This window comes from Numenius arquata, chromosome 2 (genome assembly GCF_964106895.1).
Source record: "Numenius arquata chromosome 2, bNumArq3.hap1.1, whole genome shotgun sequence".
NCBI classification, from domain to species: Eukaryota; Metazoa; Chordata; class Aves; order Charadriiformes; family Scolopacidae; genus Numenius; species Numenius arquata.
Window position 1 is genome coordinate 13,498,226 of NC_133577.1, and position 16,544 is coordinate 13,514,769.

A 16,544-nucleotide genomic window follows, 5' to 3' on the forward strand; every position below is an offset into this window, starting at 1 on the left:
GGCTGCTGTTGAGCAACTCTTCTCTGAGATCTTGTCCAGAAGCGGCTCCCTGGGGGAGGACTGCTGGAGCCGGACAAGCCGCAGTGACTGGCCTGGGATACTGCTGCGGGCACCAAAGGCCAGAAGCAGAGACAGGGTTTCCAGGAGCCGGGAGCCCCACCTGCGGGGATAAACACACAGGCAGGGCGGGCAGCTCTCCCGGGATTACTGCCCGCTGGCGTCACTGCCTCTCCGCCAGAAGTTATCAGTCTCGCAAAGGCACTAAGGAAACTGCCAGTGTGAATGGCCCTAATCTGCTTCTCCTGCAGCCCCTGATAACCAGGGAGCGGCCAGGCAAACAGCGAGCTCGCCCAGCACCACGAGGAGCTGAGGTAAAACCGCCTATCACCAGCACAGGGGATGCAAAAGAGCAGGATTTACCCAGAGCCTGATGCAAAGTTATCCTAAAGCTATGGCGACCGAGCACCCTGCGGAGAACTCGCTTCAAGTACAAGCACAAACTCCCCCCGTGGTTTTAGCTGACTCCCACTTACGCAGGAGCCAGCCCAGGGGATGCTAGTGGGCGTGCAGTGCTGTCCAGGAGCTTGTCCCTCCCACATTGCTACTGACTTTACGTTGCTGAAACCTCCCCTTGTCTCCTCCCCAGTATCTTCAGTTATACAATTGTTTCCCAAGGTGGCTGCGTGCCAACTTGTTCGATTAACCAGGCAGCGAGCAGGGTAGGAAAATCGTGGACTGCAAGAAGAGACAGTAACGGTAAAGAGAAATGGCATCATCAGAAAGTGGGATGACGGCTCCTGTCACTCAAAAGGAGGCAGGTTGGAGTGGGCGGGGGGCCTGGTCCCTAACACTAGCAGTGGAATGAATAAAAATAAATAAATAAATACATACATAAATAAAATGTTGTAAATTTTGTTGCCGCCTCTCTTTTTCTTCTCCCGTCTCTCCTTTCTTCCCCCAGAAAAAATGAGGTGGAGAGAAGCAGACACATCAGCAACACCTCCAGAAGCTCACAGGGAAGAGAGTGTACCTATGCTCCTCATCCCCACATGGCTGTAACCAAGTGAACTGCACAGGGGGCAGAACACATGGCAAAAATTGACTATTCTGACTTGATGAACCTTTGCTCTAGAAAACCTGGTACATCAAAGCTAACGCTGAGTGAACATCATCTTCCCAGCAACATTCCTGGACAATAAATGGAATGTCAAAGGAGACCCTGTGGTTGCTGGTAGAGCACCAGTATCTGCACGGCCTGAGGTACCCTGGTCATCGGTATTGCACTCCAGTAATTAAACAACCTAAACTCATATACAAAAGAAACCGACGCTCCATGGCTTAGAAGCTTTTTAGCACTGATAGCCATAGTCATCGCTGGCACTGTTTGTATAGTACTTCGTGATAAAGGTTTTTAAAAGCAATTGAGAAAAAATAGCTAAGTAACACAAAAGCCCTGTAAATAAGAGCAAGCTTTCCCACGTATAGCAAAGCAAGACTCTCACTGATAGGTACTGGGGGAAAGGAGAGTGAAAAACGTGGTGATATCATCACATAAAATAAAATTACTTTTACGCTACAAAACTTTCAAGATTTTTTTCTGTCTTTCTAGCTACCTCTCATATTGTAGGTTGCATTACTTAGATGGCTGAACTCACTAAGGACTCCCATTTCTAGCCATGTCACCTTCTCCAATAGTTTACTAACATTTATTACCTAAAATATAGAAGTCCAAACAGTTCAAAACAAAGAAAACACAGGTCAGGAGAGCTGAACAAAACCGAGACTGTGGGAGGAAAACAGTCCTCTGAGAAGCTGCTTCAGCACTAGACAAATAAAATCCCCTCTCTCTGGATACAAAGACATAACTCTTATTTATGTGAACGGGAAACATGCTCACGCACTGAGGGGAAAATAACTACCATAGATCAGCAGAACGACTGCACTGGAGATAGCTAAAACCAGACTACATGTGCAATGAATGTGAAAACCATTTTAGCCATCTGGGCTATGTAATTTTTCACAGATGCTTTCAGAGCAACCTTGTTGCCTCTCTTTTCCCTGACATTTCTCCAACGTTTGCAAATTGCTTTCTGTGACCTGTAGGACGGTACTCCATAAAAATTTAGTCTGTTCCTTTTTGCCATCATCCTAAGTGTTCAAACGGACCTCTGTAGCCAGTTTTCCTTCCAGAAGGATTGTGCAGAATGCCCCGTTCAGTTGGATACAGCCGCCTGGCAGGTATTCAGTCCGGTAATACGTCCACAGTACAGTAAAGTGCAACCACCTCCACAGACAGCTTCAAAAACCTCACATTGCAAACAGTTTAACTCACTGTGTGAAAAGCTTTTTCTTGGGTACCTAAAAAATACCCCCCCTCCCCCCCGACTCATTAAGATATAGAGAGGCTGCTCTCCGTTGCTGCAGCTACCAAAATTAACCATCTTCCCTGCCGTAAAAGAGGACCACCATGAAAATAAAACAAGAAACTCTTCTTAATTTTCATTCAGCTGCCTTGGAACAGTTTTGCAAGTCTGAGGCATTAAAAAAATAGAACTGCATGCTAGACTTCATGAGCTACTGGTGGTTAGAGTTTGTTAGCTGGATTTTGACCAACTGGATTTAGCTGGGGAGATTCTATAATTATTTTTTTTTTAATTTCTTTTGTAGCTCTGGTGCAGAATAACAGGTTGTTGTCACACGATGTGGTAACTCTGGTTCTAGGGCACCTAGTACCAAATAAAATAAAATCTAACTACTTGACATAAACACTGAACCTGCCCAAACCTACATTTCTGGTTCTAATTTGTTTTAAAGTATTTCAGAAGGATAACTTTTGTTCTGGCAGACGTTACTCTTGACTAGGAACTGTCTGTCCTCTGAATCCAGCATAAACAGAAGTCTGAAACACATGCTGTTTTGCAGGCTTGGGCTAATTGAGTAACCATGTGCCCAAGTCTGATTCGGGACACATCTATGTTGCCAGTTGATCTGGATCTGGTGTTGCACAGACCTGATCTTAACGGCAAGGTAAGCAGGATGGATGTCTGTGGGACCACAGTGTCAGCACCACCCGTTCCGATGGTCAGTTTTATTTACAACTGGAGGTGGCTTTTTTAGAGGCACGAAGCTACTTCTGGATGGTATCCAACAACATAATGTTGAACAACCAATAACCAGCGTGGTTCATAGCAATGGCACACTGAGAACAGCCCACACGAAAAAAACAGATCAGGGCGAATATGAGTATTTGCATGCAATGGCTTCCCAATTTTGTAGAGGTTCCTCCTGCACACACAGAAAGCAGCTGGCAATCTAGACCTGTGCTTTTGCACTTCACGCAGCTGGGACTGTGGTTCTTGGAGCATTTCTCTGATGGCAAGGAATGTTTAAACAGCCCTGGCTCCCCTTCTTCTTTGGAAATGGGTGCCCACCACACTCCTCTCCCTGTGCTCTGCCAAAGCCAACTATTTATGCAGCTGTGTGGTGAAATGCATCAAGGAACTGATCCGGGCGGGGAGAAAAGAAACCCGAAATAAAATTCTAGGCTATTTTTCCAGCCAGATCATTCTGTGATCAGGTACATCAGGAAGCCACATGAACGCTTTTGTTGGCGTAGCCTGGGGTGGGAGAGAGGGAAGAGGAAAGGCTGCTTTATGGGAGGTGTTATTCAAACAGCGCTGCTCCTGCATGTGGAGCCACATCCAAAGCACTCCCCTATGTCCCCGAGAAGTAGGATTTGTGTGCACAATCCAGGCATTCATTAATAATGGCTGGGTCCCCTTTTTAAACTTTCCCCCCTTCTCACGGGAGTGGGGCGGGAAATGGGCTCATGCGGTTCTGCTAGAATGAAGTTAAAGCCTTGTAAAGCTAAATAAAGCTAGGCACCATTTTTATAAGCTTGGTAATAGTGCCCTGTGGAAACAGGCCGTGATTACAACCACAGCACTTTCTAACTGCATCTTTAAGTGGCGTCCCAAGTCTGTCACACTGATATTTTTGAAGGACTTTGAAGCAAGAATGATCACTGTTGTTAAGACTAGGCAGTTTTATATCTTTTAAACTCCAGCCATCAATGAGAAAAAATGAGGTAAGCATTTTATATAAATCTTCAGGAAACTGAAGAAGTTGAGGCTTGCTCTGTGACCTATCACAGTTACTACTAATCTTAATACACAAAAACAACTACATGTAACAGGCAAGCCTGACTCATTGCATTCCCTACCTTTACTCCAGAAAACTGTCTTGTGTCTACTGTTATGTACAAAAAAACTAGAGACTGCTGAAGAAAGAAAAAATCTTTACCTCCACCTCTAAAACTTCAACTTCCAAATTACTGGTTTTTGAAATAATTAAAGTTTATCAGGAATAAGGCTGCCTGTGACTCCTGAGGTTAGCCAAGCTCCAAGAAGCTTCATTTCAAGCTTCTTCTCCTGCCTTGGGGAATACTGCCGGCTAAAACTTCTCGGTGTCTCCTGGAAGAAGGGCTTTCTCAATGGCCGGAACTGTTAAAAGGACGGGGTGCTTTTCTTGTACAGTGTCAGAGGCCACATGGCCGAGTACAGCTGAAACCTAAGCAACAGAAAGAAAAGGTGGAAGTCCGAACTTCCGTTCATTCCTGACATGGAAACACACTTTATTTGAAGGAAGCAAGAGGTGTTAGACAGTCCAAGCGTTTTACAGCTAACCCAATTGGCCGCTCTCAGCCTTTGCAACACATATCAGTTTTGCAGATGGGACCTGGAAGACTCTGGGAAGAGGAGAGCAGCAGAACACACCCGAATGTGACAGAGGACAGGAAACCTCTAAAAGGTGTGCTCAACTGTTTTGAAACCTGCTAAGCAACAAGACCATATAACACCAAAGAACTAAATACATGCTTTTCTCCTCCTCCTACCACAGTTCTCAAACAGAAAATAATTCACAAACACTGCAAGCTCCTGCTGGGTCATTTTTAACTTCGATGTTTTTCAGTCCGGAAGCATGCAAACACAACACACACAAAATTCATTGCTCTTCATGTGTTGCCTCTCATCTTATTTGGAAATAAAATACTTCTCTCTAAATAAACCATCACTCCTACAATAATCTTTGATTTGTTGTAGCATTTAAGGACTTCTGAAGGAGTTTAAAGTTGACATATAAACTGACATTTGTGTATGATAAAGTGAGACTGCCGCGTTCAGCACTGAAAACTAATCCTCGCCGGGGCAGAACGCAGCAACTCTTTCCCAACCAGAGCAGCATCACGCCAGCCCCGACAAGCACAGAGGGAAGAGCGAGCAGCGCCCGCTTGGAAGCTGCAGGACTTGGGCAGGGGGTAGCTTCCCCCGCCAAATCTCATTTAATGCAGGGCAGCAGAGCGTGATTTCAGGGCGCTGGCAGCAGCACAACCCCCGGCTTGAGCAGAGGGAGCATCGCTTTCGGCCGCACAGGGCCCCCTGGAGCACGGGTTCAGAATTGGGACAGAGGAATATTGCTGCCCAGCAGGATTCCTGCTCCCTGCTGCGGGCCTGTAATTCCCGTTCCAGTTCACATCAGCACTGTTTCTTGAAGAATTCAGCTGGGTTTTTTGAAATTGCCTTACTCACAAACTGGCCGTGCTCCCCCACACCACTCACTGCATTGTGCCTGCATTTTAAGATTTATTTTTTGGTCTTCTTTTGGTCCTAGCAATGCAAACAGATATGACCTCAACTACATTATCTTCCCAACTAAATCTTACCAGCTTAACATTTAAAAGTTTGAATTCTTCCATTTCTGAAAACACCACCACCTTCTGATTTTCAAAGCTGTTTTAAAAGAGCAGGAGGATGCTGCATATCGCTTTTAACATGCGTCTGGTGTTATCTGGAAGCGCCTGGTCCCTCCGTGACTTCATCCCTCACTAGGCAAAAGAGGTTTTGCATAGGTGTGGCAAGTTGGCTACTACTGTTTTATGTGTTAATTTCGGAAACTAGCAAGGAACAACCGGTCTGTAATGCATATACCCTAGAATGTGGACATCCCACTCTCAAATACTGTAGCTTGCACTCCCCAATGTCCTACAGTGGCTTAAATTCATGTGTAAGAGGCAGATTTCAGGGCTTTTTTTCCATTTGCAATTTTGCACCTCCAGAGTATATGTTTACAAAGTCTGCAACATCAAGGGCTGAATTTTACCACTGATGCAACTTCTCATTTATTTTACTGTAATGAAAGCTGTCTTTCTCATGCAAGCACTATATTCAGTAACGAGGGATTATCAATAATACAAAATGTCATGAGAAAACTAATAAAACAAAAAAAGACAACAATATTCACCGCTTGTTCTACACTCCCACTATTGCTCTTGCCAGTGGATCTGGGCCAACAGTTTAGATAATGGAAAACATTTGCAAAGAGGTCTTCATGCATGAAGAACACTTAACTTTTCATATGATGGAATTCAGCAATATTTTCCTGACGGTGTGGGGCGGTACTTCTCCGGTGAGGTTTGCTCTGAGTTGCTTGCACAACCTTATGTGACTGACAGGAGATCTGCTGGCTTAAAAAACTACTGCAGTAGCCAAGTTAGTCCACTGCATTTTTGCTCAACAGGTAGGAACAACTTCAAACAGGGATTTTTTTTTTTTTCTCAGGGATGTAATTTCTAGTCCCCTGAGAATAAAGGGAAGTATCGACCGTTTCAAAAACAAACCATGTTTTTACCTGAATTCCTTACTGAATACCTTTATAAAATCATCTTGCCAGATGAACTTCAACATATGAAGAACATTAAATAATCATGTATACCGGGTGACAGTGAAAAGTTTTTGTTTTTTTTTTTTAAATTAAGATTTAAAGACACATGAGTCAAAATGTAAATTACTCTATAGAATAATTACTGGCTTAAGACTGGGCAAATACCTTCCCTGTACTTTCATATCTTATATTTGAATCGAAGTGCAACGTAGCTGTAAACTTCCTGTGTTTGAAGGCCTAAGAAGAAAATACAGTAGATTAACTGTAGGGACCAGGAAACGCTTTGATCCACAGTTCAAGAGAAATGTAAAGCAAACAGGCACTACAGAGACCGCTAACGCATTTAAAGATTTTGTTGTTTCTGTTTCACTAATCATGTTAACTGTTATCAGGTGTCTAACACCATTAAGATGAGTGACAAAGGGGTGAGAATTTAGGTCAGATTAAGAAAAAGAAGAGGTTACAGACTACTTAGATAAATTGTATGTTTTCAAACAGGCTAGTTCAGGTTGAAATTTACCCTAAGGAAGCCAGAGAATTGTCTGAAGCAATCTCGATGCTGTTAGTGATGCCGCTAGACACTCCTGAGTGGAGGCTGGCATTCCAGAGACTGCAAAAAGGCAAACACAGCACCTCATTTTAGTGCCTTCCCTTTAGACAGAATTTTATTATCTGTCTTTCTGTCAAGATCTTTAAAATGTCACCAGTAATTCCTTTGAAAGCTCTCAAATTTAAATTCCCCTTGGGTTTGATAGTCTGAAAAAGATTACATCTCTGGCAGACCAGATAATTTTTGGTTTTGACAAAGCAGTAATTGCAATGATGCTCACGATAACGGTAAGAGAGAGAATAAATGTAACTTATTATCTTTTATGTGCATGCCCAAATGTATGTACATGCTGAATTTAAAAAAAATGGTGTATTACCAAACAAGCTGAGGATTAAAATATAAGATGCTTAAAGCACTACAGAATGCAATAGTGTATAATTTACATCTGAGTTCCTGACACTTATTTGTCCTTTTTATCATATGGTCTATAACTGAAGAAATGAAGAAAACCTTTTCAATAGCTGCCTCTAAGATAGTAATCTGCTTGCAAATCATTTGGCATAGCTGCTAACTAATAAAAACATATAGAATATTAATCAATACGCATCATCCATTTCCCTTTAGAAAAGCTGAGATGATAAAAATCCTTCAAAAATTATAAGTAAAAGAGATGCCTATTCCTGAAGTTAATGCATGAAAAAAAATAAACACATAGACCATATACCTTAATATAAAATAAATATTTCTTGCTGAAAATAAGTATCTTATTTTTTCATAAAAAACTTCAATAATAAAATCAGCATTCAAGATATGGATATGCATTGATATACAGGATATAGAAAGCTTTGGTGATATGGTCAAGTGTTTCCCCTCCAAATAATTCTAAGGGTTTTTAGCTTTTATATATGCTTTTATAGCTGTATATCCAATAATTCTCAGTCAGGAAAAAAAGTGTCTGAAATTTCATGCATGATGGTATTCTGGAGCCAGACAGAAGTAGAAGGCATGAATTTCTGATCCATGACATAACAGACACAAGTGATGCTATGTGATGATCTGTTTTTTTTAATCCTTATTCTTCTATGTAACATTCCCCAGTCAAGATTAGAAAGCTCCTCTTTGTTGAGTAGCAACTTTTTGAAAAGTTATGAGAATCTACGTTGTTAGTTCTGGCAATGTTACCTTCGCCTGTGGAAAGAACTGGATCACTGAAGATGGTTACGAAGAGAATTAAACACCAGGGATACTCCTCAGCCACTGTAACGGTGGTTCAATGTGCATGAATCAAAAATTCCTTCAACCAGCCAACCAACCAAATATGAAATAAAACCCCCATAATGGTGGACAAAACCAGTAGTCTTACAGCTGGATGTCCCAATGTGTTTACAAGTGTAGCGTAGATATACCCATATATGGTTTATGTTACTTAGTTTTGCCATATAATAAAGCAATGTCTTGTTCTGACAAGGTGCTGGAACGTGCTGTGGTGTCAGTCCAACAGGGCAATTATATTTAAGAACAAAAACGTGGGTCATGTCACAGAATCATAGAATCACATGGGGTTGGAAGGGACCTCTGGAGATCATCTAGTCCAACCCCCCTGCCAAAGCAGGTCCACCTAGAGCAGGTTGCACAGGAACTTGTCCAGGCGGGTTTTGAATGTCTCCAGAGATGGAGACTCCACCACCCCCCTGGGCAGCCTATTCCAGTGCTCTGCCACCCTCAAAGTAAAGAAGTTCCTCCTCATATTTAGAAGGAACTTCTTATGTACAAGTTTGTGCCCATTTCCTCTTGTCCTATCCCTGGGCACTACTGAAAAAAGACTGGCCTCCTCCTCTTGACACCCACCCTTTAAGTATTTATAAGCATTGATCAGATCCCCCCTCAGCCTTCTCTTCTCTAGACCAAAAAGACCCAAGTCCCTCAGCCTCTCCTCGTAAGAGAGATGCTCCAGGCCCCTTTGTAGCCCTCTGCTGTACCCTCTCCAGCAGTTGCCCGTCCTTCTTGAACTGGGGAGCCCAGAACTGGACACAGTACTCCAGATGGGGCCTCAATTAAACTATTTAGGTGATCAAAATTAAATGCCATATTTTGCAATATTGTGCTCTAGTTATGTTAGAGAGGAAATAAGAGTCACTTGAGTACGGGGTGTTACACTCTGAGCGTATCAGCTGGCAGCATCCACGGGCAATCTATCAGGGCTTCCAGTAGGCCATTCACCACTGCGCCCTTGACACAGTCAGAGAAGTCAGCTCATTGCCACTACACAAAAGTTCTGTAAAAGTTGATGTATTTTTCCACACAGAAGCTTAATCATTTAATCTAATAGACGACAGATGCAGGTTTCTCAGGGAGAAGCTAAGGAGACAGCGCCTTTCCCTGATTGTACAGATACCCAGTAACACTGGTTGATGTGACAGCACAGCACCCACACTGTTGCATTGTTCTGTCTTCCTCCACTAATCTATATGGCACCTTCATTTGGTCTGTTAATGAGAACATATTTCACATTAATACTTCATAGCTAAATAATTTAGTAAAATAATACTTACACTTTTGGCTATTTGCCTGCTGACTATTTCTCTTTCTCTCTGATTACAGAACAGTGGTGACTAATGCCTGATGACAGTTTGCAAAGCATGCAAGGTCAGGAGTAACTTGTGAAATTTTGGGGATTTTGCAAATATTTTAAGTCAAATTCTGTGAAAACCAGGTAATCTTATACAAACACATATAAGTAAACTGTAGAGAGAAAATAAACCAAATAACTGGAGAGAGATGAGTTAAAATTTTTTCCTCACAAATGTTGTCGTGTTTCTTCAGTAATAGCATACACATAAACCTAAAGTAGTAACAATAATGGTGCAGCAGATTTTCTCAAAAAACCCAGCTTGTACAGTGGTAAAACATTCAAGTAACAGTTTCCTTCCTTTTTCTGTAAGTAATGCAGGAAGACTTATCCGAGTGCTAACAGCATGTCCCTATCTCACCCTGAGACAGTGCTATCTCTCTGTCCTTTGTGCTCCTCTCCCATGACGAGATTGTCAGCAATAGCGCCAGTGAGTCAAAAACAAGGCATGGGTTCTTAACTTTGATAAAAAATGAATTCAAGGACAAGATGAATACAACCATCAAAAGATAACCTTCCATTCCTATTCATCTGGAGCAATCTGGATTTTCAGAGATGGAAGAGTTATCCACTAATCTACTTCCTTAACTGATTCTCAATGACCCGTTAATCAAACGGCTTGAGCTATTGGCAATCTGCTAGTACTACCAATACACTTTTTTTGGTCCTTCAGTGTTAGATGAAGACAAATAAGCCACCCCAAAAAATCCAAATAAGAAATGTGACTGATCATAAGGCAAAGATGGTCCCATGCCAGTCTGCAGTCATTTTTGGCATACATGAAAATCTGACATCATTTAAGAGATGCTGGCAGGTTCTCAAAACACAACAAAATTTTGGATTCTCTAAAGAAAACATCATCTCCAGGCCAATATATCATTACTTCAGTTATGGGAATCTCGTGTAACATAAATTCTCTTAACACCATCACAATATTTATGATCAATGGACTTAGAAAAAAGAAAGTGGTAGCTGACTAGATCAGATTTTTGCCCCCACTTTTCCGACAGCTCTGAAAGAAAGAAAGGAAGAAGGTTTCCCAGTGACTCTTAGCCCAGCTTTCCAAAATCTTTTTAGCTTTTATTTATCTTATAATGAATCAACAAAAATCCTTCTTTCCACTTTTGTCAGTTATTTGGCTCCCTATCCCTCACATGGTTTTAGTCACTGGCTGTAACTCATACCTCCTGCAGGGAGTCAATCTTTGATTCACAGCCTCATTTCCCTAAAAATTAGGCTTATTGCCTCCCACAGTCTTGTCCTGTCCCAAGCTGAAAGTCCAAAAGCAATCAATAAAATCGTATCTCTCCTCATGTTAACCGCTACTTGAACTCAACATATATCTAGATGATTCAATTTTAATTTTTTGTCCCAGATGCCAGCAAGAGACTTCATTTTACATGCAAACTCTAAAACATTGACGTAAAATAGCAAAGCAGTGTAACTTTATTCATTAACTTTTTTTTTAAGGGAGGTGAAACAGTCAAGGGCAGCTTCAAAGCAAATTACTAGCTACAGCAAAACACTCCATGCTTTATTCAGTCACCTCTGGCATAAGCTGGTCCTTAAATACATCGAACTGCTGAGAAGCAAAATAAATGAAGAAGTAGGACCTAGATAATAATTACAGTATGCTTTATACAGTTTTTAAATTTTCAGATACTGACATTGCATTTTAGTTTGCTAAAATGAGATTTTCTCTGGTGAAAAAAATTTAGGTCAATCACATCCATGTTTAAGATGGAAAGGGTTATGAAGAGCCTATTTTGCTACTGGATTTTTTAAATAAATTTTGATGGCTGCCAAGAAGCAGTACTGACTGCAGTGTTCTAATTCTTACCTGAGAGAGATAAAAATGCCCAAGATGTAAGTAATTTTTCGGTTCGTACCAAACACATAGCAATCTGAGTAAGAACTCTACTGTATGAATTACAAATATGTGTTGACTCTACAGAGCTGTAGTCTATTGCACAGTAAGAGCGAATCTAAAACACATATTAGACCCTGGCGCAAGGCTAACGAGGCACCAGTATGACTAGAGATGGTAGACCATATTTTCAGCTGAAGGAGGAAGCAGTGATGACCGTGTAACTGATTGAACACCTACCACTCATGTGGGTGAGGCTGAAGCCAACAGCCCCTAATGCTGTGCGCCACATATTTCCTTGCTACCTGTGCAGTCCACTCTTCAAGCACATTATTCCTATCTTATTCTCTAACTAACAGTGTGAAGTATTTTTAAAGAACAGAACACACATCTTGTATATCTCTGCTACTCCAAGGAAGAAGTTAATTGCTTGTAATTCCATCATATTTTATTTGAAAATGTACTTCCCAACTGACTCATTTCTAGTGTATCAGCAATACTGATGTCATGCTCTTTAATGCGGATCTGTTTTCAATTCAGGACAGATGCAGGCTATTTTTTTTTTTTTTGCAGCCACAGGGATAATCAAATCTCTCTTAGCACGGTGTGTAAAACAGAGGAATTGGTTCCTGAGGCTTACTTAGGATTCCATCAAACTGTCAGTAAGCATGCAGAAAAATTAAGGCTTACATAACGAACCAATTCTAAGGAAAAAAGATGGGTTTTGCAATGTACCCTCTTAAGAAATAAACAAAATGTTAAGCTCTGCCATTAGGTGCCAGCCACGCTGTACATTTTAAACATGGTCTAACCAGATGCTTTGACTCTGTTGTAGTGTAGTTGAAAGGCAGCAGATTTCTGAAGCAGTTACATGGTCTTGCAACCCAAGTCTCACTTTCAAAATCGTTTTAAACACTAAATGCTTGAGTTTTGAAAATCAGGAACAGAACTCCAAAGGCACTGAAATCCCGTTGAGCAGTATAACCACTCTTAGGTTTCTCTCTAGCTTGAATAAAACCCAATGACCCCAAAATTCTCATTTATGAAAACTGAAGTGTTAATACATTTTAAAATGCCCTTGCAGTAATAAACCTAGAAATACTGACACCATACTACTACAGGAGCATCCATGTGTGTTTTCTGCCTTCTTCCTGTATAGGACTAGTCAGCATGATTCACAGTAAAGTATGTGGAAAAAAAATGTGAAAAATTATTAGAATTTCTGAAATGTTGCATAATACTTTCTGATTTTTTAAAAGCAAAATAGACAAATGACTACTAACTAGTACACTGATAAAAGCCACACAAAAAGGAATATAAAATTGTAGATGGTCTATTTATCTTTCTATAATATGTAAAAAATCAGCATTATCAAACTAGCCATTTGATTGACTTTCCATGCTTAAAAGTAAAACAACGAACGTGTTTATTAGAGCAAGATTACATGAGTAATTGAAAAAGTGACTTGTTTCTTCCAAAATGATGAGCTATGTGCCATCCAGTACTTTTTCTTAAAAAACCAAACACCTCAAAGCCCCCAAAACCCCCGAGTTAAAAAGGAATTCTGATCTCTTTACTTAAGACTGTGATTTTTGAAGCCCCGTTCCCTCCGGAGCCATGTCTCTCTGGGTGGAGCCCTGCCGTGGCCAGCACAGCCTGGCTCCCCGGCGAAGGCAGGAGCAGGCTACATGTGTGCTCGCCAGATGGCTTCAATGCATGCTCATTTTTCAGAGGTTCAGTGGGGATGCAGAGCTTCCAGAAGGAAAGAATTTGCACTTGTATCTTACACCTCACTGATGCACATGACAAAGTTTGCTTCCTTCTTGAGATAGTCTCCCCTGCACCAGAGCTGACTTGAGTCTTATATTTGCTATTTGTGAAGCCCTTCATTAGCAAAACCAGGATTTCTCTGGATAAAAGAACTATAAATAAAAAAAATCTGCTTATATTATTGTTTGCTTGTGCAAATCCGTGCTAGCATTTTTTCCACAGGGTGGATCATGGCCTTGAGGAACCTTGTCCTCAAACATTCACAGCCTACATCAAAGGAAATGTGGATTTTGCAAAGTACAAATTTTAATATGGTCCAGCCACGAAAACCTCAGCGTTTATGCACTGAAACAAAAGAGAACGCCACTGGGCCAAAGACTGGAAAAGAAAGCAATTCCAGTATCTGCATTTTTATGTTGCAGATTACTGTTATTCTGTAATTCACCTTTTTGAAAACACTGGCTAGTGCCAGGTCTTGATGCCCCAGCACCCAATTTTTCTACTCCGAAAGGCTTTTGCCTGCACTGGAATTTGCAGCTGGGAGGAATGGCCCATGAACTAAGTCCATACGGCAAACTTTGGCATAAGGCAAAGGCAGGAACATCTGCTGCCATCACAAACAGCTTGTTGGCTGAGTTCAGCCACCTAGGAGTGCCAAACAACTGATCTGCTTTCCCACCTCTCCAGTTTGGCTGGTAAACCCCATGCGAATTAATCTAAGCCACTCAATACGCTGAGCATAGCCTACTTGCACTGGGAAGGACTTATCATAAAGGCATTATTTAGACCGATTCCTCAAGAAAGTAAAGATTTACAGATCTGTCTTTGCATTCTGAGGACCACATTTCTCAAATCACAGCTGCTTTCTCTGTCTTTTAACTTCAGCTCGACTAGTAATTTTTCTGTTGTTTGTTTGGTTTCTTTTTAATATACTTTTGAGTTTTTTTGTTAATTGTAGTCATTCTGATACTGAGAGGAAAAAATCTACTTTCATTTGTGGAAATGGAAAACATTTTCTGATTTTCTGGGAATTTATAGGTATTATCCTGTCCTAAATGTTTTTTCTTCAGGCAGAAACAGAAACCATTTGGTTAACTCATAACTTAAATATGCAAAACACTCATACATTCCTTAAATCATCTTCAAATCATTTTTACTAAAAGCATAAAGATACTAGATTTGAAGTACACGTATAGCATAGCTTAGGTGACTGAGTTGGCTGCATCACTAAGGAGAAGGATTGGAGAGTTTTTCTTTTGGCTCACTTAATGACTTACTGCATGGACCTCCGGAAAAAGCTGAACCATTGGGTCTCAGTTTTCCTATCTCCCTACCTAGCTGAAGTTTTTGGAGGAATGCTGATTAGCATACCCCTGTGCTGTGCTGTAGATAACATACATGGAAAGGATGCTTAGCATGTTTTAATTATCTGTATAAAAGACAAGTTTTATGGATGGAAACCTTAGAATGTTTCCTTTTTTTTACAAAAAAACCCAAAAGTAAAATATCACCCATCAATATGGTGAGAGACCAAAGAAGGCATTGATACAGCCTGATCTGCCTGCAGAAAAGCAGCCTTGCAGAAAAGCACTGGGGGCTCTTGTTGGACATCAAGTTGAATGTGAGCCAACGATGCACCCTTGCAGTGATAGAGACCAGCCTGTATACCAGGTCGCATGAACAAGATAATAACCAGCACGTCTAGGGAAAAGTTTTTTCTCTTTTTTCCGCCACCTGAAACCACATCCGAAGGACTGTGGCCAATTTGGCCCCTCAGCACAAGAGAAATACTGATAAATTGGAGAGGAATGCAGCAAAGGCCAATGAGTTGTGAGGCTGGACCAAACCCAAACACTGCCATGCTTGCTTACCCTGGCAAAGAGAAGGCAGAAGGGCAACCCAGCCATAGTCTTCACCTACCAAAAGCAGGGTTGTAGAGATGATGTGCTAAACTTCTCAGAGATGCATGACAACAGGAAAAGAGCCTACAGATAGCAGTAAGAGAAATTCTGATCGGACACAAGGACAAAATTCTTCAAAGCGAGAGAGGTTCAGCACTGGAAGGGGGGCCCAGGGAGACAGCAGAATCGGCATCCCTGGAGACAGTGAAAAGTTGGCAGCACCCGTTCTACCTTTGAAGTTAGCCCTGCTTCAAGTAGGTGGTTGGGACTAGATGGTCTCCATAAGCTCCTTTCAACTTAAATTATTATGTGATTCTATAATTTATGACTAATAAGAGGCATCATTAATGTTCTCATTATGCTCTCTCCTCTCCCTCTCTCTCTCTCTCTCCCACCCCCTCCTTTCCCTAAGGGGAACATTGGCTGACCAAGATGCACATAATTGTCTAAGAATATTCTGAAAAGTACACACTGTCCATGTAAGGTGTCAAGTATGAAACATTGGTGTTGGCAAAGAGCCAGATGCCAAAATATAAACTTCTAGAGCTCAGCTGGATTTTTTACTTGTCAGATCTGTGTCATAATTGCTGTTTATCCACATTCTTCTTTGCTGACATGTATTTGCAGCCTTGCGGTCCCACTGATTTGGCTGGTCATTTTGTGTCTGTAAGGAATTGTATAATTAAATATTGTGATTTAAACCCTTCAAACACATTAATGTTACTTGCCAGTGAAGTTAAGCATTGGAAAGATGACATTTTCAGGGTCTGTATTTCTGCATTAGCTTTATATGTTTAAATTAATCTAAGCATCTTTTAGGGCCTGTCCCCACTGGCCAGTATATTTAAATTGAACACAATTCAGGAATAACTCAGTAGAAAAATGTATATTCCAAAATCAGAATGCCTAAGTTTTGGAAATCAGTTAAACACGCTCTCCAAAGTATGAAAACTTAGCATGAAGATGGTATTCTTACTTTGAAATAAGCATGTCTACCTGTAGAAAGTAAACCAGCAGTATTTTATCTGAAATAATTATTCCTTAATTATTACTGAGATGTTATTATTATCCAGACAGACTGTGCAGTCTATAAATAAAATTCAAGCC

At 41.1% G+C, this 16,544-nt stretch overlaps 1 protein-coding gene across 1 annotated transcript in view; it reads right to left on the bottom strand.

Moving 5' to 3' along the window:
- Positions 1 to 16,544, bottom strand: part of LOC141476810 (SAM and SH3 domain-containing protein 1-like) — a 560,858-nt gene that overhangs the window by 154,800 nt on the left and 389,514 nt on the right. The gene's annotated exons all lie outside the window — the stretch shown is intronic.